The following is a 27248-nucleotide window of genomic DNA, read 5'->3' on the forward strand; positions in this document are numbered from 1 at the left end:
TCTTAAAGAAAAACAAATAATAGGAGTTCAAAACCAAAAATGTATACTACTTAAAACATTTCCAATGATATCCCAAAATGACTATTGGTAAAAATAAAGATATTTTAAAAATAAATAGCTGACTTTAAAAATCAGCTATTTTTAAAATGAGCATATTTTTAAGCTGAATGTTAATTACACAGTAGGACTTAACGGAAAGTGGTTAGTATGTTCTTTAGACAAAGAATGAATGTCTTTAATGTGTTTACATCAAGAATTAATTATGAATAACTACTTTAAAACCTGTGGCAAGTAGCTGAAGGGAATAGTGAAGATGATTGTAGAAATTAATGATTTCAAGACTGAGTCTTTATAAAGAAAATGGACAAATTTCTAAAAAAATCTAAGAACATAAGAAAACATAATCAGTGAAATTAGAAAGGAAAAAGATGTTACTACAGAGATAACAGAGAAGCGAAAATGAAAAGAGAATACTATACACACTGGTATAATGTATTCAAAAACATAATAAAACGAATAATTTTTCTGAAACAATACACATATAAAATCCTGACTCAAGAAGAAATAGGAAACCCAAATAAAAGGTAATCCAGGGAGAAATTAAGGAAGTCATCAAAGGCTCTTGCTCTAAATAATATTATGAATATAACATCAAAGCAATAGATAATTTTTGTGCATTATAAACTATTCTGGACCATGGAAAAATATTAGAAGGCTACCTCAAGTCATTTTCCAAAGTTAAATCCTAAAATCTACACGTGTCAAAGACAACATTAAAACGTACTCTATAGATCTGTTTCACTATGGTATAAGGTGTGTTTTTAAAAAAATAACAGTAGAATTCACCAATATGTTGAAATAATTCATCATATGATATCAGGATGTTAACTCATCAGTAGAGCAAATAAGAAAACCATGAAGAAATCTCAATAAGTTTTAATGAGTATTTTGATGAAATTTAATGCTCATTACCTATTTAGATATCTCTTTAAGACTAATATTCAAGGGACTTCCCTTGGCGCAGTGGTTAAGAATCCACCTGCCAATGCAGGGGACACGGGTTTGAGCTCTGGTCTGGGAAGATCCCACATGCCGCGGAGCAACTAAGCTCGTGCACCACAACTAATAAGCCTGTGCTCTAGAGCCTGCAAGCCACAACTACTGAGCCCGCGGGCCACAGCTCCTGAAGCCTGTACGCCTACAGCCCGTGCTCCACAACAAGGAGAAGCCACCGCAATGAGCAGCCCACGCACCGCAACAAAGAGTAGCCCCCGCTCGCCACAACTAAAGAAAGCCCGTGCTCAGCAATGAGGATCCAATGCAGCCGGAAAAAAAAAAAAAAAAAGACTAACATTCAAACTAATTATCCTTAATAAGTAAACCAATTTCTAGTTCAGATCAGTATCCAATGTCATACATAAGGATGAAATGGTAGAAGCATTTGTGTTAAATTAGAAATAAAACCAGAATTCCATATCTAGCATTGTTCTAGAGATTCTGGAAAAGGCAAAAAACCAGAAAAAAGTTGTATATGTGGAGTAAAATTGAACAAATGATCATGATGAATTTCTGATGATATATTTTAATCTAAAAATCCCAATACAATCAATTAAAAGTCTATTAGAATTAATGAGCATAATAGAGACTACATATACATATATATCTTCACTTATATATATATATATGTCCAGTCTCTATATAAAATATGTATATTTACATATAAACAAATATACACATACACATATGCATATATATCTATAAAAATATACTAGTGGCTTTCTAATGCATCAATCAGAAAATATATTAAAAACAAAAAATATTACACACACACACACACGCACACAAATCCATCTATCTATCCCTCTAACATTAAGAATAAAAACACCACTTTGGGATTAACCTAAATGGCAATACTAATAAAACATATGAGGAAAATATCCTATTAATTTAAAAAAATCAATTTGTATACACTAAGAAAATACACACATTCTAGGTTTTTATACAGGACAAATAAATATTGGAAGATATTCATTATTCCCAAATCAGTGCGTACATTAAAACAAGAAAATTTTTTTCACTTGGCAAAATGATTCTAAAATTGATCTAAGGGAGTAAACAAGTGAGCCTCCAGCACGGAGTCTGGCACATGGTAAACACTCAAGGTCTGTTAAATTACAAGAGCTTATGAAGAGAAAACTCGACAAGAAGAGGAGAACCATAAAAATGTGGATAAAGCCATGGAAGGGGAAATTCAAGAAAGAGGGAGAAATCAACACAATTAAAAGATCAAGAAAAAGAGAATAAATTTGGCAATTAGGATGTCAGTGTTGGGTTTCAAAAGAAAGAACAAATATATGATCTTTTTCTTCCCTGCGTAATTGAAACAGGTGACAAATCAGCTAAAAAGAGTGAGGCAAATGGATGCTTAAAGCATTGCCATTATTACGGATAAAACTGGTATTGCAGAATGTGAGTGCCACAGGGCAGGCTAGTGGCTTTCCCAACATGGAGCTCAGTATTAGAGTATCCTCCTAGTCTCAGATAGACCTGGCTGGAAACAACTGAGAACATGTTTTCTCTGGTCAGACTTGCTCCTAAGAAGAAAGAAAAGAAAGAAAAAAGAAAGAGGGTTTCAAAAGCAGGAGACCAGAAAGTTCACCAGTAGTCATTTCATATATAGAATACTATTTAGCACTGAAAAGGAAGGAACTACAGCAAGGCTCATGAAATATTAAAGACATAATAGTAGCAAAAGAGGCAATTCACAGAAGAATCCAAGCAATATGCTTCCATTATTATAAAGCTCAAAACAGACAAGGATATACAAAACAGTGTTTAGAGATAAATACATAGAAAGGAAACATTTTAACCAGGGGATTATCACAAATGTCAGGAGAGCGGTTATCTCTGGGGCAGAGAAGGGCTGCCATAACCGTCGAACACAGGGGCCTTCTAGGGAAGGCATTGATTATATTCAACTTCTTGAGTCATCTTTAAATATGTATTTTGTGTATTCTTTTGTATGCATAATATATTTCAAGTTGAAAAAAATGGAAATTGACATGAAAAATAAGAGCTAGAAAACCTTTCTCTCTATAACATCTATATCTTGGGTTTCCTAAACAAAGCCTCCCAGTTAATTATTAAACTTTTAGCTGTCTCTTTTGGAAAGATATCAGTTGACTCCTTCTCATCTTCTGTCACGACTGTTTTAACTTAAAAAAAAATTATAAATTCACAGGAAGTTGCAAAGATAGTGCTTCAAGGTTCGAGTATCCATGATCTGATTTCACCCAATGTTTATGTTAATTATAGTACACCATCAAATCAATAACTTGACATTGTGTGCACAGTTCTGTGTCATTTTATCACAGGCGTAGATCTGTGTAACCATCATTAGAGTAAACACACAAGACAATTCTACCACCAGAAAGATTTCCCTCATGCTACACCTTTATAGTCACGCCCCCCCCAGCTGCCCATCAGCCCTATAACCCCTGGTAATCTCTAACCTGCTTTCCATCTCTGTAAGTGCGTCATTTTGAGAATATTATGTCAAGGGAATCATACAGTATGAGACTGGCTTTGTTTACTCAGCATAATGCCCTTGACCCATCCAAGTTGTTGTGTGCATTAAAAGTTCAATTCTTTTTCTTGCTGAGTCGTATTGTAAGGTATGGATGTACCACAGTTTAACCATCCACGTACTGAGGGACATTTGAATTGTCTCTAGTGTTTAGGTTTTTACAAATAAAGCTGCTATGAACAATCATGTACAGGTTTTTGGGTGGACATAAGTTTTCATTTATCTGGGATAAATGGCCAGGAGTGCAATTGCTAGATCATACGGTAAATACATAGTTTTTTTTTTTCCAGAAGATGTTGGCGGTAGGAGTTTATTTATTTATTTATTTATTTTTGCTGTGTTGGGTCTTCGTTTCTGTGCGAGGGCTTTCTCTAGTTGTGGCAAGCGGGGGCCACTCTTCATCGCGGTGTGCGGGCCTCTCACTATCGCGGCCTCTCTTGTTGCGGAGCGCAGGCTCAGCAGTTGTGGCTCACGGGCCTAGTTGCTCTGCGGCATGTGGGATCCTCCCAGACCAGGGCTCGAACCCGTGTCCCCTGCATTAGCAGGCAGATTCTCAAGCACTGCGCCACCAGGGAAGCCTATGGTTAGTTGTTTTGTTTTTTTTTTTTTTGGTACGCGGGCCTCTCACTGTTGTGGCTTCTCCCGTTGTGGAGAAGAGGCTCCAGATGCGCAGGCTCAGCGGCCATGGCTCACGGGCCCAGCTGCTCCGCGGCATGTGGGATCTTCCCGGACCGGGGCACAAACCCGTGTCCCCTGCATTGGCAGGTGGACTCTCAACCACTGCGCCACCAGGGAAGCCCCCCATAGTTAGTTTTTTAAGAAACTGCCAAACAATTTTCCAGAGAGGCCGTAACATTTACATTTCCACCAGCAACGTAAGGGAGATTTACTTTCTGTGCCTCTTCACCTGTATTTGGTATTGTCACTATTTTTCATATTTTAACAGCTCTCATAGATACGTATAGTAAGAGCTCATTGTGATCTTAATTTGCATTTCTCTAATGTCTAGTTGTATTAATTTCCTATTGCTGCTGTAAGAACTTATCACAAACTTAGTGCCTTGAAACAACACAAATTTATTCTCTTACAACTGAGGAGATGAGAAGTCTAAAATGGGTCTGCAGGGCTGTATTCCTTCTAGGGGAGAATCTGTTTCCTTGCTTTTTCCAACTTCTAGAGATGATCTTTGGCTCCTGGCCCTTTCCTCTGTCTTCAAACGCAGCATCATAGCATCCGCTCTTATCTCTGATCCTGCCTCCCTCTTATAAGGACCCTTGTGATTATATCAGGCTCAGCAGCATAATCCAGGACAATTTCTTCTCAAGACTCTTAAAAATTTAATCACATCCTCAAAGTTCCTTTGGAACGTAAGATAACATATTCACAGTTTCTCAGGATTCGAATTATGGATTTTGAGGGGGCGTTATTAGGTCTATCATGGTTAATGATGTCGAGCATCTTTTCGTGTTGGTCATCCATGTATCATTTTCAGTGATGTTGTTTACATGGGACTGTTTGGATTTTGTTATATTCTGCTTTATGGTTAGGAGGGTTCTTTGTATATTTTAGATATAAGGTCTTTGTCAGATATATTTCTTTGAGTTTGCAGCTTGTCTTTTCATCATCTTAACAGGGTCTTTCACAGAGAAAAAATTTTAAATTTAGTTCTGATGAGGCCCAGTTTATTGATCGTTTTTCTTTGTGAATCGTGCTTTTGGTGTCAAGTCTCAGAAGTCTCTGCCTACCCCTAGATCATGAAGACTTTCTCCTGTATTTAAAAAACGTTCATAGTTTTACATTTCACACTGGGGTCCATGATTCATTTTGAGTTAATTTCTGATAAGGTGTAAGGTTTAGATCATAGTTCATTTGCTAACATTGTTTCTTTGCTTAGACTCTATTATTTCATCTGTTTCAAGTGTTAGGAATTGCTCAGAAACAGTTTCATGATGGCTGCTTTAAAGTCCTTGTCTGATAGTTCTAACATCTGTGTCATTTTGGTCTTGCCAGATGTTGATTTTCTTTCCTCGTATAAGTTGAGATTTACTTGGTCCTTTGCATGATGAGTGATTTTCAGTTGAAGTTATTGTGCCATTCCTCAGGTGTGAGGACTCTAGTCCAGCTGCCTCTCCTCTCTACATTTCAGACTCTTTTTATGTCTGTTTTATATATAATACCCAGGGGTTTTAGATGTGCCTAGTAAGAGGAATAGGGAAAACCGTCTACTCTGTCTTTCCAGACGTGGAAATGTCCATGAATGACTTTTAATGGCACTTTGGTTATTGAGCACAATTATGCCACAATATTTGAATTAAAAATTTATTTTTATTAGGTCGTATTGCCAGTGTTTTTGTGCATATACTTGATTGAAGGCCAATAGTTGTAGCATGTGACCATATCAGTAGAATGGGATTTATAATTCTGATATTTAACTCCAAAATCATGGGGTATATATCTGGATACAAGGAGTTTCATATATTAATTAGATTTTTAAAATACAAAACTTCTAATATCTTCCCTGGATAGTCCTAAGAGGTTTAAAAGCCAAATAACTTGGCAAAACTTAAGTATTATTGTACTTTGTATGATTCTCACCTGTATAATTTTAAATCTCTAACCAGAGTTGTCATATTTCTTGTATAGATTGTGCACTGCACAACTTGAGGGTGTGAAATACTATTCACGATGTTTTCTATTATACCTAGGATAAAGGGGACAAAAAATTATCATAGTACCCGGCTTCTTGTTCACTGTCACCTTTTATCATCATCATTAATCTGATGTTACTCGGTTTACTAGAGCAGAGTGACGTATTCAGAGTTAATCCAACAATCCTCAGGTCCAAAGTTAATTGGATTTTAAATCTCCTAAGCACTCTCTTACTTCCATACATAAATACATTGCTTAAAAATACCACTGGGAGCCCAAGATGTTTTAAGGGCTACAGTGATATAGACAAATGAAAGAGAAGGGAGGGGATTTACAGCTGACAGCAAGGTGATATTTCCATTAGGTATTCCTTCCACTTCAAGTTCTAGATTTGAGGCACACATATATTTGGCCTTGGTCCAGAGCAAGTAGCTCCCAGCCTCAATTCTAGACTCTCCATATATCCCCATGGCTTGGAATTCCTGGAGGGAAGTGATAGTTTGTACTCCTACCCTGCCTGAGGAGGGTGTGGGGCAGCCAGAAGAGGAGACACTGAGGAGGAACAAATGCTGTGAGAGCCACACAGCAAGGGCGGGCTGAATGCTTTCCTCTTCTCACCTGGTCAAGTGGAAGATAAGCATGGATATAATCCTTTCATTTTCATCTCGATTCTTTGGGCAACAACATAAGGAGCAAAGCATGGGGATAGTATCTTTATTTTAAAGCAGGAAGCATAAGCAGCTACGAAGAGGACTTTACATTTTTACCCTAAAATATCAACGTACCCAGAAAGGGGGAAATGTGTGAATAAATATGGTATCTTAATTTTTAAATTACTACTATTGACAACCCAAGAACAACACGTAAAAGTTAACTGAATGAAAGTGTCCGCACATTCCTAAATAATTGACTTTATAATGTAAAATTTCAATTTCTGGCAGGGGGCGGTTAACTCTAAACATTCTTTTTTTTTTAATTAAGTAATTAATTAATTTATTTAATTTTGGCTGTATAGGGTCTTTGTTGCTGCGCGTGGGCTTTTCTATAGTTGTCGCGAGCAGGGGCTACTCTGCCGCGGTGCGCGGGCTTCTCATTGTGGTGGCTTCTCTTGTTGTGGAGCACAGGTTCTAGGCGCGTGGGCTCAGTAGTTGTGGCGCAGGGGCTTAGTTGCTCTGCGGCATGTGGGACCTTCCGGGACCAGGTCTTGAACCCGTGTCCCTTGCATTGGTAGGCAGATTCTTAACCACTGTGCCACCAGAGAAGTCCTCTAAACATTCTTGAAAGAATCAAGCATTTCTTGGCAGTTAAAAAACATTCATTTATGTAAAATATAACAAATGGATTACAAATTATTTTAATTACTCACTAAAACTCGGAAATCCCCCCAAACTTACAGACAACATCTATTGGTCAGATAATAAATTATAAAAAACATAAAGAGAATTTTTACTAAGAAATTTTCATAAATCATATCTTTCTGGCATTAGTTTGAAGTAATGCAACTTCACATTAGCTCAGACTCAATTTCTGATAATGAGAAGTCAGCTTCTCTGGGTTTATGGTGGTGCCATGTAACCTCACCTGCTTTAGCCATCTAATAAAGTTACTGTGGGAGTAAAATAAGGTAGGAATTTGGAAAGTGTTTTGAAAAAAAAATATGTACGCTGTTAACATGGTTGATAGTTTATGCTATTGATTTAGAATATTCTTAAGGTTAAGATCAAAAACTTGAATCCGAACTATAAAGCACTGCAATCATCTGGACCCCTTGGCCCACTCTGCTAACACCAAACCCGTGAGTCTCTCTCTGACTTGGCTCCATTTCATTGAAAGAGGGGCTGCATGGTACTGAGCACATGAGGACCACTTAAATGCTAACTCTTTTTTTTTTTTTTTTTTTTTTTTGCGGTACGCGGGCCTCTCACTGTTGTGGTGGCCTCTCCCGTTGCGGAGCACAGGCTCCAGACGCGCAGGCTCAGAGGCCACGGCTCACGGGCCCAGCCGCTCCGCGGCACGTGGGATCCTCCCCGACCGGGGCACGAACCCGTGTCCCCTGCATCGGCAGGCGGACTCCCAACCACTGCGCCACCAGGGAAGCCCAATGCTAACTCTTTTGTCCTCAAGGGAGGAAAAAGTTGTATGGAAGAGGGTACGAATAATTCCAAGAATTGGTCTCAGAGATATCCTTCACTGAGAATGATTTCAAAATACTTAAAAGGGTGCTAATGGCACTGTAATGACAAGAAGTCTGATGACATGGGCCTTTCTGCTTACATTTAAGTACTTGATACTGTAGCTATGGCCAGAGGGGGAGTTTATCTTCTTTTTAGGTAGAATTCTCTTTAATTATTGGGTAGCAGGGATTCTTTCAGGGTCCTTCAGCCTACAGGCACAGAAAGCAAGGTCAACGCTGTGAGCAGTGAAGTGGAAGAAATTAAACTGCATCAAATGAAGAAAAACACATGGCTCCTTTAATATTTGTAATTTCTAAACTCTACCTTTTAAAGCATAAAATTTGCTAATTTTCTTGGTTGGAGTTGTAAAGGTCATTCAAAGTCTTTCCCTTCTGAATTGGTTTGGTAAGGCTGCCATAACGAATACCATAGGCTGGGTGCCTTAAACAACAGAAATTAATATTGTCTCAATTCTGGAGACTATTAGTCCAAAATCAAGATGCTGATCGGTTGGTTTCTTTTGAACCTCTCTTCTTCGCTTGCAGATGGTCTTCTTCTCCCTGTGTCTTTACATGGTCCTTCCTCTGTGTGTGTGTCTGTCCTAGCTCCTCTTCTTTAAGGACACTGATCATATTGGATTAGGGCCCACCCCAAGGATCTCGTTTAACTTATTGACCTCTTTAAAGACCCTATCTCCAAATGCAGTCAACAATCTGAAGTACTAGGAATTTGGACTTCAACATATAAATTTTGGGTGAACACAGTCAGTCCATTACACCTTCCAAAGCTGTTTTCTGATACTTTAATTAGTCCATTGGAATGAACCATTTATAGCAACTTCTCAGCACATTGGTGTCTTGTGCATATGGTTTCCAGGCCTTGGACTTCAATCTAAAACAAGTTCTAAATCTAAAATATAAAACAAGTTCAGCCTTTAATTCCATATGATAACAGTTTGCTAATTCTGTATATTGAGGTCATGTAGATTTAGCATGAATTTTCGAGAACCTTTCCAGTATTATATTGTGTTTCTGTTACAGTGGCTTTATTGAGATATAATTTACGTACTCAAAAAATCCACCATTTAAAGTGAACAAATCAGTGACTTTTAGTGTATGCACAGAGTTGTGCACCCACTAATCTAATTCCAGAAGATTTTCATCCCTCCCCTGCAAAAAACCATACCCATTAGATACTGCTACTCCCCTTTTCCCCTTCCCCCAGCCTTTTGTAACCACTAACCTATTTTCTGTCTTTAAAGATTTACCTATTCTAAACATTTCATATAAATGGAATTAAAAAGTATGTCGTCTTTTGTGACTGTTTTCTTTCACTTAGCAAAATGTTTTCAAGGTTCATGTATTTTGTAGCCTGTATCAAAATGTCATTCCTTTTTATTGCTGAATAGTATTCTATTGTATGAATATATGACATTTTGTTTGGCTATGTCATATTTTGTTTATTCATTCATCAGGTAGAGGACATGTGCATTGTTTCCACTTTTTACCTGTTATGAATAATGCTGCTATGAATATTCATGTACAAGTTTTTGTGTGGACATACATTTTCAATTAGCTTTAGCATAAACTGAAGAGTCAAATTACTAGGTCAGATGGTAACTCTACGTTTAACATTTTGAGGAAATGCCAAGCTGTTTTCCAAAGTGACTGCACCTTTTTATAACCCACTAGCAATGTGTAAGGGTTCTAATTTCTCCACATTCTTGCCAACACTTGTTATAGCCTGTCCTTTTTTATTTTAGACATCCTAGTGGGTCTGAGAGCATATGTTGTATGATTTTTATCCTTTTAAATTTCTTAAAGTGTGTTTTATGGCCTACAATGTGGTCTCTCCTGGTGAACTTTCTGTGTAAGCTTTAGAAGAATGTGAATTCTGATACTGTTGGATGAAGCGGTCTATAGATGTCCATTATATGCAGTCTAACTGGGGTGCTGTCGAGTTCATCTCTGTCCTTACTGATTTTCTGCTTGCTGGACCTGTCTATTTCTGAGAGAGATATTGACTGTCAACTAAATAGTGGGTTTCTCTATTTCTCCTTGTACTTTTATCCATTTTTCTCTCAAATTCTGACTTACTGCTGTTAGGCACATACACATTAAGGATTGTTATGTCTTCTTGGAGAAATGACCATTTGATCATTATGAAATGCCCCTCTTTATCCCTAATAACTGTCCTTACTTTGAAGTCTTCTCTGTCTGAAGTTAATAGAGCGACTCCAGCTTTCTTTTGATTAGTGTTAGCATGGTATATCTTTCTCTATCCCTTTACTTTTAATCTATGTGTCTTTATATTTAAAGTAGATTTCTTGCACACACCATATAATTGTGTCTTGTTTTATCATCCACTCTGACAATGTCTTTCAACTGATATTTTAGAACATTGACATTTAAGGTGATTATTGATATAACTGGGCTAATATCTACCACATTTGTTACTGTTTTCTATTTTTTGCCCTTGTTCTTTTTTCTATTTTTGTTTTCTACTCTTTTTCTGCTTCTGTGGTTTTAATTGAGCATTTTCTATGATTCCATTTTCTCTCCTTTCTTACTATATTAATTACATTTCCCTTTTTAGATTTTTTTTTAGTGGTTGTCTTGGAGTTGTAATATACATTTACAACTAATCCAAATTCACTTTCAAATAACACAATTCTGTTTCATGGGTAGTCCAAGAACCTTATAAAAACAAAGTATTCTTAATTCTTCCCTCTTGTCCCTTGTATCATTGCTGTCATTCATTTCACTTTTACATAAGCTAAAACCATTGAATACACTGTTGCTATTATTTTAAACAAGCTGTTATGTATTAGATATATTAAGAAAAAGGAAAACAAACATTTTAATTTTACCTTCACTTATTTCATCTCGATTGCTATTTCTTTCTTTGACCAGATGTAAGTTACTGATATGTCAGTTTTCTCTTCTCTCAAGAACTTCTTTTAACATTTCTCGCAAGGCAGGAAATGTCCCTACTGGCTACAAATGCCCCCAATTTTTGTTTGTCCAAGAAAGTTTTTATTTCTCTTTCACGTCTGAAGGATAATTTCACAGGATACAGAATTCTAGCTTGGTGGGCTTTTTCTCTCAACACTTTAAATATTTCATTCCACTCTCTTCCTACTTCTGTGATATCTGAAAAGTCAATATAATTCTCATTTTGCAACTCTATAGGGAGAATGTCTTTTTCCTTTGACTTCTTTCAAGATTTTTCCTTTATCTTTGATTTTGTACCATTTGAATATGATGTGTAGGTGTAGTTCTTTTGTTTGTGCTTTTGTTTTGCATTTATATTGCTTGGTGTTCTATGAGCTTCCTGGATCTGTGGTTTGGTGTCTGACATTAATTGGGAAATTTTCAGTCATTATTGCCTCAAATATTTCTTCTGTTCCTTTCTCTCTTTCTCCCTCTCTCCCTTCCTTTTTCCCTTTCTTTTTTCCTTCTTTTCTCCCTTCTTTCCTTCCCTCTCTCTTTCCTTCTTTCTTTATCTCTTTCTTTCCCTTCCTCCCTCCCTTCCTTCCTTCCTTTCTTTCTTTTCCTTATTTCTTTTTCTTTCTTTCTTTCTTTCTTTTCTTTCTTTCTTTTTCTTTCTCTTTCTTTGTGTATTCCCACTACAACTATATTACACATTTTATATATATATCCCACAGTTCTTAGATACGCTGTTCCATTTCTTTCAATCTTTCTTCTCTTTGCGTTTCAATTTTGTAAGTTTTTATTGACATATATTAAAGTTTAGAGATTCTTTCCTTAGCTGTGTCCATCAAACAAGCATTTCTTTTTTATTATTCCTTAGAATTTCCATCTCTCTGCTTACATCACCCATCTGTTCTTGCATGCTGTCTACTTTTACCATTAGAGCTCTTAGCATATTAACCAGAGTTGTTTTAAATTCACGGTCTGTTAATTCCAAAATTACTGCCACATCTAAGTCTGGTTCTGATGCTGGCTCTGTCTCTTCAAAGTGTATTTTTGGCCTTCAGTATGTCTTATAATTTTTTTTTGTTGCTGTTGAAAGCCTGACCTAATGCACTGAGTATAATGAATTGAGTAAATAGGTCTTTAGTAATATTGTGGGGAGGTATGGGGGAGGGGAAGCATTCTATAGTCCCATGATTAGGTCTTAAACATTTAGTGAGCTTGTGCTCCTCAGTTGTGAAGTTTACAAGTACTGCCTGGTTTTATTTATTTATATATTTATTTATTTACATCTTTATTGGACTATAATTGCTTTACAATGGTGTGCTAGCTTCTGCTTTATAACAAAGTGAATCAGTTATGCATATACATATGTTCCCATATCTCTTCCCTCTCACGTCTCCCTCCCTCCCACCCTCCCTAACCCACCCCTCTAGGTGGTCACAAATCACCGAGCTGATCTCCCTGTGCTATGCAGCTGCTTCCCACTAGCTATCTATTTTATGTTTGGCAGTGTATATATGTCCATGCCACTCTCTCGCTTTGTCACAGCTTACCCTTCCCCCTCCCCATATCCTCAAGTCCATTCTCTAGTAGGTCTGTGTCTTTATTCCTGTCTTACCCCTAGGTTCTTCATGACGTTTTTTCCCCCTTAAATTCCATATATATGTGTTAGCATACGGTATTTGTTTTTCTCTTTCTGACTTACTTCACACTGTATGACAGACTCTAGGTCCATCCACCTTACTACAAATAGCTCAATTTCGTTTCTTTTTATGACTGAGTAATATTCCATTGTATCTATGTGCCACATCTTCTTTATCCATTCATCCGATGATGGACACTCAGGTTGTTTCCATCTCCGGGCTATTGTAAATAGAGCTGCAATGAACATTTTGGTACATGACTGTTTTTGAATTATGGTTTTCACAGGGTATATGCCCAGTAGTGGGATTGCTGGGTCATTTGTATGGAAACACAAAAGACCCCGAATAGCCAAAGCAATCTTGAGAATGAAAAACGGAGCTGGAGGAATCAGGCTCCCTGACTTCAGACTATACTACAAAGCTACAGTAATCAAGACAGTATGGTACTGTCACAAAAACAGAAATATAGATCAATGGAACAGGATAGAAAGCCCAGAGATAAACCCACGCACATATGGTCACCTTATCTTTGATAAAGGAGGCAGGAATGTACAGTGGTTAAAGGACAACCTCTTCAATAAGTGGTGCTGGGAAAACTGGACAGGTACATGTAGAAGTATGAGATTAGATCACTCCCTAACACCATACACAAAAATAAGCTCAAAATGGATTAAAGACCTAAATGTAAGGCCAGAAACTATCAAACTCTTAGAGGAAAACATAGGCAGAACACTCTATGACATAAATCACAGCAAGATCCTTTTTGACCCACCTCCTAGAGAAATGGAAATAAAAACAAAAATAAACAAATGGGACCTAATGAAACTTCAAAGCTTTTGCAGAGCAAAGGAAACCATAAAGAAGACTAAAAGACCACCCTCAGAATGGGAGAAAATATTTGCAAATGAAGCAACGGACAAAGGATTAATCTCCAAAATTTATAAGCAGCTCATGCAGCTCAATAACAAAAAAACAAACAACCCAATCCAAAAATGGGCAGAAGACCTAAACAGACATTTCTCTAAAGAAGATATACAGACTGCCAACAAACACATGAATGAATGCTCAACATCATTAATCATTAGAGAAATGCAAATCAAAACTACAATGAAACATCGTCTCACACCAGTCAGAATGGCCATCATTAAAAAATCTAGAAACAATAAATGCTGGAGAGGGTGTGGAGAAAAGGGAACACTCTTGCACTGCTGGTGGGAATGTGAATTGGTACAGCCACTATGGAGAACAGTATGGAGGTTCCTTAAAAGACTACAAATAGAACTGCCTGGTTTTATTGCCCCCTTTAGGTGGGACAGGATAGCTAGAGGGGCCGAGAGTTCGGTATTTTCCTTCCATCAGGTTAGTTAGGCTCTGATAAAGACCTGGTAGGCTATGCCATGGTCAAATAGCTTCTCTTGAGGTCAGGCCTAATTAAGAAAAACAGAATGCTCTGACATATTTCAAAATGTCTACTCTCTCCCTCCGTCCTACAGGTCTTCACTGTGAGAACCTAGTAGAGCTCCTGGACGTAAAACTCACAAAAATGTGCCTCCCTCTCTGCCAAGACTGGACCCCCTTAGAGTTTTTAGCTCTCAGAGTTGGCCACATTGAGTCTCCAGAAATTCATCCATTCCAGTTCAGGTTTTCCTGTCCCAGCACTGGTTCCCATGGAGGTACTGCTTATGGAGTTTTCTGACCATCAGTTTCGTACATTATGTCTCTCTGTATCCACCTGTCTGCTTTTACAATTTTGGCAGCAGTGTTTTCCCCTGCAGTCTCAGTTCTCTGATGGATCTAAGAAGAATTGATGACTTTCAGTTTGTTCAGCTTTATACTAGCTGTTAGAAAGGAGTGACAACTTCCAACCTCCTTAGATGCCAAACCAGAAACCAAAAGTCACCAGGGAAAATTTTAGCCTCCGACACCAACAGTTACAGCTACAGTGAAAAAAACCTAATTCATAGTCAGGTTAACATAAAGCCACATGCTAAAGGCCCAGTTACCTCAATTCCTTTCACCCAATATGTCATGTCTGACTTTCAATAAAAAAGGCATACTAAATGATATAATGTGAAATCTTTGGAGATCAGATTTTCTCTCCACTTTTACAGTTTTGTTTTTGTTGTTTGCTGTCATTGTCTGTGAATGGAAATAATCAATAAGCAATCTATAATAGGAATAGAAAGAGTTTTATTCAAGCCAAATTGAGGACTATGTCGCAGAAGACACAGATTCAAGAAGCACTTGAAATGTGTTCCACCAAACTACAAAGTGGGGGAGGCTTATATAGGCAAAACCCACAAAGTTACGCAAGTTGTTTGTCAAGAATTAGGACTGGAGCTGGCAAGAGGTAGGGATGCTTGTTAGGCAAGGATTGGTTGAGGTCTGAAATGGTTGCATAGTTACAAGGGGAGACCTTGACACCATAAAGTTGCAGCTGGCCGCTACTAGCACATAGTATTTTGAGAACAGCTGGTGGTGTCCTTGAGTTTGATACAGTTCCAAGAATTCAAATTGTCAAGAGGAACGTGTCTGAAACCACATCCACAACGGCCACCTGGTTCCAATTGGATGCCTGAACCACAGTTACTCCATTTTGATTTTTAAATGCTTTAATGGTTAAAGCAGATGTACAAAGCATGTTTAACAGGCCATAAGACAGGCTGTTCTATAGCATAAAGTTCAAGACAAATCAAATATAAGGTAGAATGACTTCTCCATACTTCAATGTGTGAAAATTTCTTCCATCACGTTGTTACTACTGTTTGCTTATGCTGCAACTTTCCTGATCAAATTACGGGAAGTCTGTATTTTTTGTCATGTGAAGTCACCAAAGACTGTGCTTGGTTAGCTTGGTAGTCGGGTAACGGTTATTTAGAGATTTCCTTGAACCAGTAAGTCTTCCTGCCTTTGCCACAGTGCTCTTTGTGTGTGCTTGGGCACACCTTCAATGCACAGACTGACGGTTGAAAACTCTGCCCTAACCTTCACTTCCTGTTGCATAGAGACTTACGATCAGCCAAAAGTGAGAGAAAAGGGCCTTCTCAGGATTCTCCTGAGCATTCACACTGCCCTACACAGGCCTGTGTTCTAGGTTTCCCAGAATATGTCTGGGATTTTCAAAGCCCCCTATGGACATCTAATTCCCCAGCTTTTCCCTTCAAGTGTTTTTGTCAGGCTCTTATTAGCCTCAACTGATACCACCACCTCAGGAAAGAGTAACGTTAAACAACTGCTGCTTATTTATTTATTTACCAATGTCTTAGTGTTGGTGCTGTTTCCACAGTGAGCTCTGAATTAGGGCAAACAAAGACAAGCCCTGAAAATGGATCTTCGCCAAGGAGTTTTCAAGTAAGTCAAAGAGTGACATTTATTATGCTTTTTGGGGGACTCTAACCTGTCTTGCCTCCTATAGTGGTTGTAGGTTGTATCTATTTTCATAGATACCATGGTTGTGAGGTTGTTGTTTATCATGGCTACAGTAGAGGTGGGGAGATGGGGATGGGAATAGGGAGAGACGAAAGCCACGAAGCTTGTAGTCTTACTGAGATTCAGCTGTTTTTCTTGCATAAATGTGTAAATAGCCAAATAATGAATGCAAGCTTTTGGTTAATATCCAAAATTCTGAAAATGTTGATTTTCATGATTTTTGCCAGTGTTCTCATTGCTTTATAAAGGAGCGGATTTTTGGAGGTCCTTATTCTGATATTCCAGAAGTGTTTCTCTTGTATTTTGTTGACAGTATATGTTTTGATGTGATTCATTCACTACCATTCGAAACTCTCCCAGTCATGGTGAGAACTACCTGATATACAAGCACTGCTGGGAATGCTTTGCTGGGGATGTTTTGCTATCATTACCTGATGCTCAGTTTCTCCTCATGTCTCTTTTCTTGAAGGTAGCTACAAATGGAGAATAAATGAAAGAAGGCTTGCGAGGATATAAGAGAATGAATGCTAACTCAGTTAACCAGAAACTCCCAAGGATAAAACTGATCAGCTCCTTGGATCCAAAAAATTAAAAAGATTCAGTTGTTCTCACTTTGGGGTAGATATAGTTTTCCTTCAAAGAGCATTTGAAGTAAAATACTATGTAACTTTAGGAAAGCTGTTAAGAGAGTAAATTCTAAGAAGTCTCATCACAGGAGAAAAATTTTTTTTATTTTTTCTTTCTTTTCTTTTTATTGTACCTACATGAGAAGATAGATATTAGCTAAACCTCTTGTGGTAATCATTTCATAATATATGTAAATCAAACCATCATGCTGGATGCCTTAAACTTAAAAGTGTTGTTTGTCAATTATTTTTCAATAAAACTGGAAAAAAAAGTAAAATGAATTACAATGGTCTGAATTTAGTTGTTCTATAGAATTAATTTAGACACTTAATTATATCACCTACAATTAATTTAGACACTTAACTGTATCACCTTCTTTTGCTCCTAGCTTATAAATAGGAAGTGTCTTATATAATAAAACCTTGATTCCTAGTCTGATATAAAGCATCCACTATCTCCGGCTTCCCTGGTGGTACAGTGGTTAAGAATCCACCTGCCAATGCAGGGGACACAGGTTCGAGCCCTGGTCTGGGAAGATCCCACATGTCGCAGAGCAACTATAGCCCGTGCTCTGCAACAAGAGAAGCCACTGCAATGGGAAGCCCACGCACCACAACGAACAGGAGCCCCCACGCACTGAAACTAGAGAAAGCCCGCACGCAGCAACAAAGACCCAACTCAGCCAAAAATAAATTAAGAAAAAAGCATCCACTATCTCCAAACTTTACAGTAAAACTGGCTATATTAAATCACAGTAAATACTACCCAGTAATCTTCTTTCTATTGAAACATTGCTAAATTATTACTACCCCAGTTAATATAATTAATTCCCTTAAGTACTGTCGGGGCTTTAAAAAATATTTGTTTAGTTGTATTATACAAGTTAGCCTCAGACCTAAAGAAAATCTTAGTGTCACACTATTTTAATATTTAAATATATAACTATTGAATGTTTTAAAACAAGGAAAAGGCAAAAGCAATCACTTTGCCCTCACCCTGACACACATGATCTTGCAATGATTGCTATTTTTTGAAAAAAGGTCTTTAGTTGGAAAACCAAGATGACCGCCTGATTATATACGCAAAATCAGAGTCAGAAAGGAGCCTATGAGAAGGGAGATGGTTATTTAGGTCATCCAGTCTTAGAGTATGCTCTGTCCTCCATCCCACCTTCTGAAATAACCTGGGCTGACTCATAAAGGAGGTGGCCATGGAATTATAAGCTTGAGGGTCAGTGCCTAACTGAATTTGCTAAAGAAAGGACAGAATGCTATTTGACATGAACATATTTTTATCATATTTCTAAAACTGTGATGTTTCAACTGTGTTGACTGAAAAACTATTATGCCGATATTTTGAGTTCTAAAAAATTTTTAAATATGTAAATATTTTAGGAAAAGGTTTTCTTGCAGAATAATATACAAGATGCATATTTCCAGTATAAATCCAAATTTTATATTGTCAAAAGTTCAACAATAACATAAGTAACTAGTAAAAGTTTATTGTGCACACACCAAAAAGACATTTTGCAACCAGGGAGCACTCAAACCAAAATGTGGAATGAGGCTCAAGGGTATAGTGTTAAAAAGGACCTTATATAGTGAGAAAGCAGTAACTGTTCATTCTTTACAGTTATTGGATACATTACTAGAATTTTCAGTCGTTACCTCTTACCAACCTTGGCAAACAGCTCAAATTTTGCTGATGATTTCCAGAGGTATAAGCAAAATATGACCCAGATCAAGACAGTCTTGCAAAATAAGCTAAATTAAGCTTAGTTGTATGACTAAACTAGTTTTGTCTGCCCAGCAAATTTTCAAGGCTTGTCTCCATTTGTTTTTGATTTTAACAATTATCTTAGAAATTCTTTAAAGTTATCTTCACATATCTTTTAAAAATTCAATGTTCATTTGTAGAGTAGAATACTCTATCAATGAGTTTCACAATTCACAGTACATATGCTAAAATATAATCTGCCAAAGTAAGGCATTAATTCCCATATCTTTTTCATGTGATATGTTGATGATCTTCCACCGGAGAGCACATGAGATCACATGTGAAGAAGAACAAAAAGTCTTCTAGAGAAAGATATGTAGAAATCTCACGTTGCTAACCAACTAATTATTTGAAAGGGTACCAAAGGGTATTTGGTACCCTTTCAAATAATTAGTTGGTTAGAAATATTTATCATATGAAAGTTATACTTTCTTATCATATATTCTATTTTTTTATCTAATTTATATTAATAAAACAATGTTAAAAAACCCTGCATATAGTTTCACAAATATTATCTGATTTACTCTATGAAATGTCAACATTACATCTTTTCTACCTAAAACCAACTTAAAGTTGTTCTTTAGAACATAAATCTCATGTTTTCTCTTGAAATAACATTTTCCATCTTCTAAACTTAAAATTCATTTTGTAACTTATAAGAGTGATTATAGATTGTTATGGATCTTACAGCTATGTGTTTGTTTGTCCTAGCATAGTTGAATTATATTCTATGTTTTAGAAAAAGTTAATAAGAGCTGATGAAAGTTAAAAGTAGTAGGTGAGGGGCTTCCCTGGTGGCGCAGTGGTTGGGAGTCTGCCTGCCGATGCAGGGGACACGGGTTCGTGCCCCGGTCTGGGAAGATCCCACATGCCACGAAGTGGCTGGGCCCGTGAGCCGTGGCCGCTGAGTCTGCGCGTCCGGAGCCTGTGCTCCGCAACGGGAGAGGCCACAGCAGTGAGAGGCCCACGTACCGCAAAAAAAAAAAAAAAAAAAAAAAAAAAGTAGTAGGTGAAATTCTTAAGAGAGCACATCTTCGAGATTCTGATTGTTGTCACTTGAGTAAAGGGTTTCCAGTCAAATTCGATTGGGACATGCTAGGCTAAATGTTAAAATGCCCCTTTACCACATGACTGTTCAGACCCTGCAATGTGTACATTGTTAATTACCAAGAAGACACATACAGGAGTAAGCAGGGTTTCTGAAACAGCTTTGACTACAGAATTTTAATTTAAATTTTTGGTGGTGCACCTCACAGAGGATCCATAAGAAATACTTTTGGAAATGCTGTGGAAAATGTTGATGTCACCAACTTTATTATAGAATACATTTGAGGTTTCATTGAAATATTGGGCAAGTGAAGTGATATTACCAGAGTTTCAACTCTCCATTAATACAGTCATTATCTTTGTAGATTACCTTGGAATGAAGGTTATTTAATCAATTTTGCAAAATATAACATTCTCAGTTAATAAATGAAAGATACTAATTTCAAATTTTAAATTCTAAATAAAATCTCCAGTAACACAGATCAACGGAGCAGAATAGAGAGTCTAGAAATAGGCCCATGCAGATACACCAATTGATTTTTGACAGATTTGCAAAGGCATTTCAATGGGTTTCACCAAAATAAAAACTTCTGCTCTGGGAAAAATCCTGCTAAGAAAGTGCAAAGACAAGTCACAAACTGGGACAAAATATTTGCTATCATATATCTAATAAAATATTTGAATCTAGAATATATAAAGAGCTTTCAAAACTCAACAATACGAAAACAAACAACCCAATTATGAAAATAAGCAAAAGATTTGAATAGACACTTCATTATTGAAGATACAAGGATAGTAAATAAGCATGTGAAAAGACTCTTAACACTATTAGTGAGTAGGGAAATACAAATTGAAACCACAATGAAATACTGTAAACATCTATTAGAATGGTTAAAACAATAAACAAAGGGACAGCACCAAATACAACAATAAAATTGATAAAACCTGACACTTGCCAGGATGCAGTGCAATTAGAACTCTCATACAATGCTAGGAATGTAAAATAGCATAAGCACTTTGCAAAATAGGTTGAGAGTTTCTTACAAAGTTTAACATTCACTTACCATATAACCCAGCAATTCTACTCCTAGATATTAACCCAGGAGAATTAAAACATGTTCACACAAAAATTTGTTTATGAATGCTTATAGCAGCTCTATTCATAATCATCAAAAATTGGAAAGAACCCAAATGTCCTTCATTGGGTGAATGGGTAATCTGTGGTGCATCTGTACAATGGAATAAAAGGAATAAAAACTAACAATATTGGTACACGCAACAGCTTGGATGCATCTCAAATACATTATGCTACCTGAAAAGAGCCAGATACAAAGGCTACGTGATTCGGTTATATGATATTCTGGAAAAGGTGAAACTATAAGGATGGAGTGGATACCAGGGCTTAAGGATCAGGAGTCTCAATTGTGGCTGTTGTTATAAGACTTGAGGCATTTGTCAAAATACATATAACCATTCTTTAAAAGGAGTGAATGTTACTGTATGTAAATTTAACAATAATTTTAAAACCTCACCAACAATAAAAGGATGGAGTGGGGGGAGGGAATTTAACAACCTGTACAGAAAACTACTTGGCACAAAGGACAAAGGGTCAAATCTTCCATCTTTAAGTAGGGTGCCCATATAAGTTGTCACCCCAAATGGACACTTATGAATGAAGGGGAGACCTATGATTATTTAGAATGGGACACCAAAATAGGAATATTCTAGACACAGTGGGATGTATGGTCACATTAATATAAGGGAAATTAGAAAAACATACAAAAGAAACCATTCACAGCAATATAAATCAATGTTACTTATGCGGCAACATTCAAGAATGGTTGTGATAATGTACACTGATTGGGAAAGCCACATGCAGGAAAGATTTTGGAGTCTGGAGTCATGTAGAGCGCGATTTGAATCATGGAAACTTCTTCAATGTTTTAACATAACAAACATGTTGAAAGTGTATCATCTTTGCTCATTTCCCTACATTGATTAATACAGCCCTTACAAACAGATGGGGTTTGGGCAACATCAAGGAAGAGGTAGATACAGCTGGGGAAACCCTGCATCCAAAGCCAGTTTTGATAGAAGAAGCCCCAGGAAAGAGTGTAGAGCAGCAACAATTGGCAAAGAAAGTGGATGGCCAACAGCTTGGATTGGCATCAAGTCAGTGGTGCAAAGAGCAAGCCCAGGACAGGAAAGTGAGCCAGTTACTTACTGATGGGAGACCTCTTGTTTTTCTGAAGCTGTAAAATGAGACATGTTGAGGTAAAGAATTAGTCAAAGGGACATCTAGTATGAAATAGGAGTGAAATCAGAAAGAGCAGAAATTTCAGTGGACTCAGCCATTCAGTAAATATTTATTGAGGAACTGCTGTGTGTAAGGCACCATTCTAGGTATTGAGGACACAGCAGTGAACAAAACAAAGTCCCGAGCCTCATGCGGCTTACTTCCAGTAAGGAAAAGAAAAAAAAATATTTGTGTGTGTACGTGTGGGGTCAGTTAAAAACATGCTAAAAGCTAAAAATAAAGCAGGAAAGTGGGATAAGAAGGAACACTGGGTGTGGCTTAAATTTAGAGACACCAGGAAAGGTTTTGCCAAGGAGATGACCAGGGTAAGGACCTCAGAAAGTGAGGGAGCAAGCTGTCTGTCTGGAGGAGGAGACTTCCTGACACAGAGCACTGCAATTACAAAGTCCCTGAAATGGGAGTGTGCCTGCTAAGTTCCATGACCAGTAATGAGGCCCACGTGGCTGGAGCACTTCATGAGGGAAGAGCAATGTGGTCAAAAAGGTGACATGGGCACCGATCATGGTGTTCAGATCATGGGACACCTTTAGAGGGTTTAGAGCAGAGGAGTGACGTGATCTGACATACATTTTAAAGGACCACTGTGGCTGCCTTGTTGAACATATTCTGCAGCTGGAAAGGAGAGAAGCAGGATGAATTAGGAGGCTCACGCACTAATCCAGTTGAGGGATGCAGCTGGCTTAGGTGAGGGTGGGAGAAGCGAGGGGGATGTGAAGCGGTAGGACTGGATATATTTTGAAGTCATAGTTAATAGGATTTGCTACAAACTATCTCTGGGACGCAAGAAAAGAAGTATTGCACCATTGTTTTTAGTCTAAGCAAACCGAAGGAATTTCCATTAACTGAAAAGCGATAGACTACAGAGGAGTAGGCATGGGGAAGAAAGTCAGGAGTTAGTTTTGGACTCTTGGGCATCCACGTGGAGATGTCAAGAGGTAGCTAGATATATAGGCAGAGGACTGGAGATAGAAATGTGATGGTCAGAATGTAGATGGCATCTAACGTCATGAAAATGGATGCAATCACATAGAGAGAGGGTCTAGATGGAAAAGAGAAGAGACCCAAGGTTTGGGTCACGGAAGACTTCTCCTCTAGAGATCTGGGAGGTATAGAGGGACAGGTGAGCCCCTGAGAAAGCGGCAAGCAGAGTGAGAGCCACGGGAACCCGACACATTGCTCAGGCCTCTGTGTATTGTCAAGGAGCTGCGTCTGTGTGTCCTCTACCTGGAAAGCATATGCCCGCTCCACGAATATCGGGAAAGAGTAGCTGCTAAATAATAGAACGGCACCTTTGCCAGGTGCTTACATGTGCCAGGAATTACACTAAACAAACGTAAGAAGTTGCAATTATTTTTATCTTCATTTTCTTCATGAGAAATGCATAGATTGAAGGGATTCAATAACGTGCTTGGGGTCACACCACTAGCACGTGATGAAACCTGGATTCCAATGCAGGCAGTCTGCTTTCTGAGCCAGAGGAAGCTGACAATCAGTTGATACCAAAGTGAACACACCCTGATGAGGGTCACGGCTTCAGTGTCAGGACAACTTGGGTTCTACTCTCTGGTCATTAATTCTTTCGACTTTAAGCCCATGGTCAACTTTTGGGAATTTTCATCTCCCCATCAATAAAATAGGTCACCTCTATCCTGCATGGCTATGAAGCACCTAACAAATGGAATCTCTTATTATTCCTTGGCATTCTCCCACCCTTACCATCACAACCCAAACTATTATCAAGTTCATTGATTCAGTCTTCTGCCCATGGCTTGGTGGTATCTCTTTCTATTCCCACACTAGTTCAGACCACCATCATCTCTTATCTGGATTTCTTTTTGCATAACTGATCTCTCTGTCCCTCTCCCCCTCCTTCTCTCTCTCTCTCTCTCTCTCTCTCTCTCTCACACACACACGCACCCACACAGCAGCCACAGTGATCTTTCCAAAATGCAAATCAGATTGGGTCACCCACACGAGTTAGAGGTTGGCTCCCTGTCACTCTCAGGATAGACCAGTTTGGAGGTGGCTTTAAGCCTTTCCTAGCCCAGGTTATGTTAGACTCTCTACTTCTCATAGATAGCACGTTGGGAGATGGATTGAGACTGTCAGTTTGCAAGCCTGGGCCCCTCCACATGCCCTCTAGACTAATATAAATCTCTACAAAGGCAGAAACATGACCTGGATAAGACTCCAGTAAATCTCCAGGGTCTAACAGGGCATGGAGCAAATATTTCCTTAAGAATGACACATAGTAAGTATTGCTGGTTCAATGACACAAAGTATTGCTGGTTCAATGACACAAAGTATTGCTGAATGAATAAAAAAATGAATGAGAAAGTGTGCCGAGGCATAAATGGTTCACTTAAATTTAATCTGCAAAAGGCAGAAGTCTCAGCATTTAGGATGGGAAACTAGGAATGCTTCTAAACCAAAGTCAAAATTGCAACTGGCAAAGCATAAGAGAGAGGGGAAAGGGGGAAGGGTCGGTACTATTGGGTCACAGAGTAAACATTACGTAAAGGACCTCTGATCCTAAGGCTGGGTTAGAACTTGGATGTATGAAGCCCCCGCCCCCAGCCTTGTTTGCTAATTTTGATACGGATCTCTGAGCTGAAAAGACAGTCTAATGAGGCAGGTGTAAACCTCGGTCACAGACAGGCAGCTTAGTACCAGGTCAAAATACTAGCAGCTTGGCACCTCCTATACACTTCCTCTTCACGCAAGCATTTGGGCTCCTTGCCCCTGAAAGACTGAAAACTACCACTCTACACAAAGGAAGGGAGTAAGACTAAGACAGAGACCAAACTAGGGTCCCTGGGAGACCCTGGGGAAGTGGTGGTTGTGATGACATAAAAGAACTGGAGTGAGTGACATGTCTGCCTCCTAGGATCGGTGGGGATGGCTTCAGGTGCATATCCAAACATGTCCTCTTGGAAGTGATGCTATATTTGAGGACTTCTCTACTTTCCTGGCCCAACCTGCATGTTTCTAGTTTTTCCTCCTGGTGTTTACTTGGTAGCTGATCACGTTTTGGAGTTTCCCTCAAAGCGCGGTTGGTCCAAGCAGCACTGGCATTATCTAGGAGTTCGTTAGAAAGGCAGAATCTGCATTCTAAGATCCCTAAGTGATTTGTATGCCTATTAACACTGGGGAAGCACTCTTTTAGACAACTATCAGAGAAGAGCGAGACACCTGGTGTTCTCCAAGGGCCACAGCCCTCTACCAGCAAATGTGAATCCTTAGCCCCACCCCAGAACTACTGAATCAGAAACTCTGAGCGACCTGTGTTTTAACAAGCCTTCCGTTTGCTGCTGACGCTCACAAATGTTTGAGAACCGCCTGCCATCCAGGCAGATTGCCAGTTATCAATGCAGGCGCTGTGGGCACATGGCGCAGTGAGAGGCCAGTGCCGTAGCAGCTGGGGAAGGAGGCATAGGAGGCTGGAGCTCTTGCCAGTTGCAATTCATTAGCTGTGTGACCTCGGGGCAGGAACTTCACCAATTACCTGGATCTAGTTTCCTTAGCCTCAAAGAGAAAAGGGTATAATTTTCTTGGAATAAAGGTCCTCAAAATACGGTTTGTGGGTGCCCGGGTGGCTTACTGAGGGCTCAGTAGGCAATTTAATGATTATGGAGATAACTATAACCGCACCTATAATAGTAATGGTCAGAAATGTATTTTGCTTAAATGTAAGATAGGAATGCCACGGAACTGTGATTTTGAGCAACGATTTGGAAACGTAAGATATGAATGCTGCAGAACCGTGATTCTCAACATCACTGCACATGCGCTCTGAGGTCTGGGCGGAACTAAGCGGATCAGCTCATCTCAGCTAACTTTTAGTTAACAGGGTACAGATATTTTCTCGAATGTGTTTTCACATCGTTTATTTCTTATGTTTACATTTCTTAATCTCCCATCTTTGTTTTTTGCAATTATACTATATTATAATCACAATTTATAAAAATGGTTCACTGGCTCATAAGTGGTTCAGTGATGCATAAAAGTGCCAATGCAATAACTACATAAATGCTATTTCAGAATAACCCTGTGGATGTAATGAACAGTACCTTGGGGTAAAGGTAGGATATGAACCTGATCATAAAGTGACAAGTGAATCTTCAGTATAAGGATTTTGCTCAGGTAGTAGAAAGAGTGTGAATATGAACTAAAAAGATAACCTAAATATTTTCTCTTAGTCACTATGTTGTCTGTTAAGAAACTTTGAGAATATGCCTTCGCGTTTGTTGCTTTCCTCACTGCCCAAAAGGGTAAATGCCATACTTTATCTAAGAAGCATTAAATACAACATTAATGACGTATAATATCTGGGTGGAAAGAAGAAAAAGCTCTTGGCAGATTCCTTTATGACCGTGCTGGACAATAGCACAATCCCTGTAATGCCTAGTGTGGAGGAGTTACTCATGTGTGTGCTAGGTTGGATGAAACCACTAAAATGCAAAATATGAATCTCCTTTCTGCACACAAACCTAGTGCATCTAGGACGGAGGAGTGCTCAATGGCTTTTAATTTTGCTTTCCACCTGTCACCCATGTCATAGGAGGAGGTATTTGTCATTCAGCCAATGCTCATCTTGCTGGCCAGAGGCAGACTAGAAAATGTACACTGTGGTCAACACTGATGGGATGGCAGCAATGCAAGAGCCAGAAAGGGCACTGCTCTGGGAACAAAAGGGGGCCAGAATGCACTTGGCTTCATTCACGGGGAAGAACTGACATTCAACGATGTGCCTCGTGATCTTGATTCAGCACTGATGGCCCAAATAGCAATTGTGAAAATGATTAAATCTTGGTGACTGAGTGAATGCATGTTCAGTGGGAGGAGAATGGCAACAAGTTCAAGACTGTTTTTTCCATATTTAATCACTCTGGTTATCCATGGCCAAATGCTTATGTGAATAGTTTGAAGTTACTTTTACTGAGACATGCCCAAGAGCTGAATCTCAGTAGGGTATTTCTATCTCTACTACCTAAACGCATCACTTCATAGCCAAACAGTAGGATTTATCAAGAAGACCGAACTGTGGAACAGATGCCTTGA

The sequence above is a fragment of the Grampus griseus genome, assembly GCF_964374135.1.
Source record: "Grampus griseus genome assembly, chromosome: 10".
Taxonomy (NCBI): domain Eukaryota; kingdom Metazoa; phylum Chordata; class Mammalia; order Artiodactyla; family Delphinidae; genus Grampus; species Grampus griseus.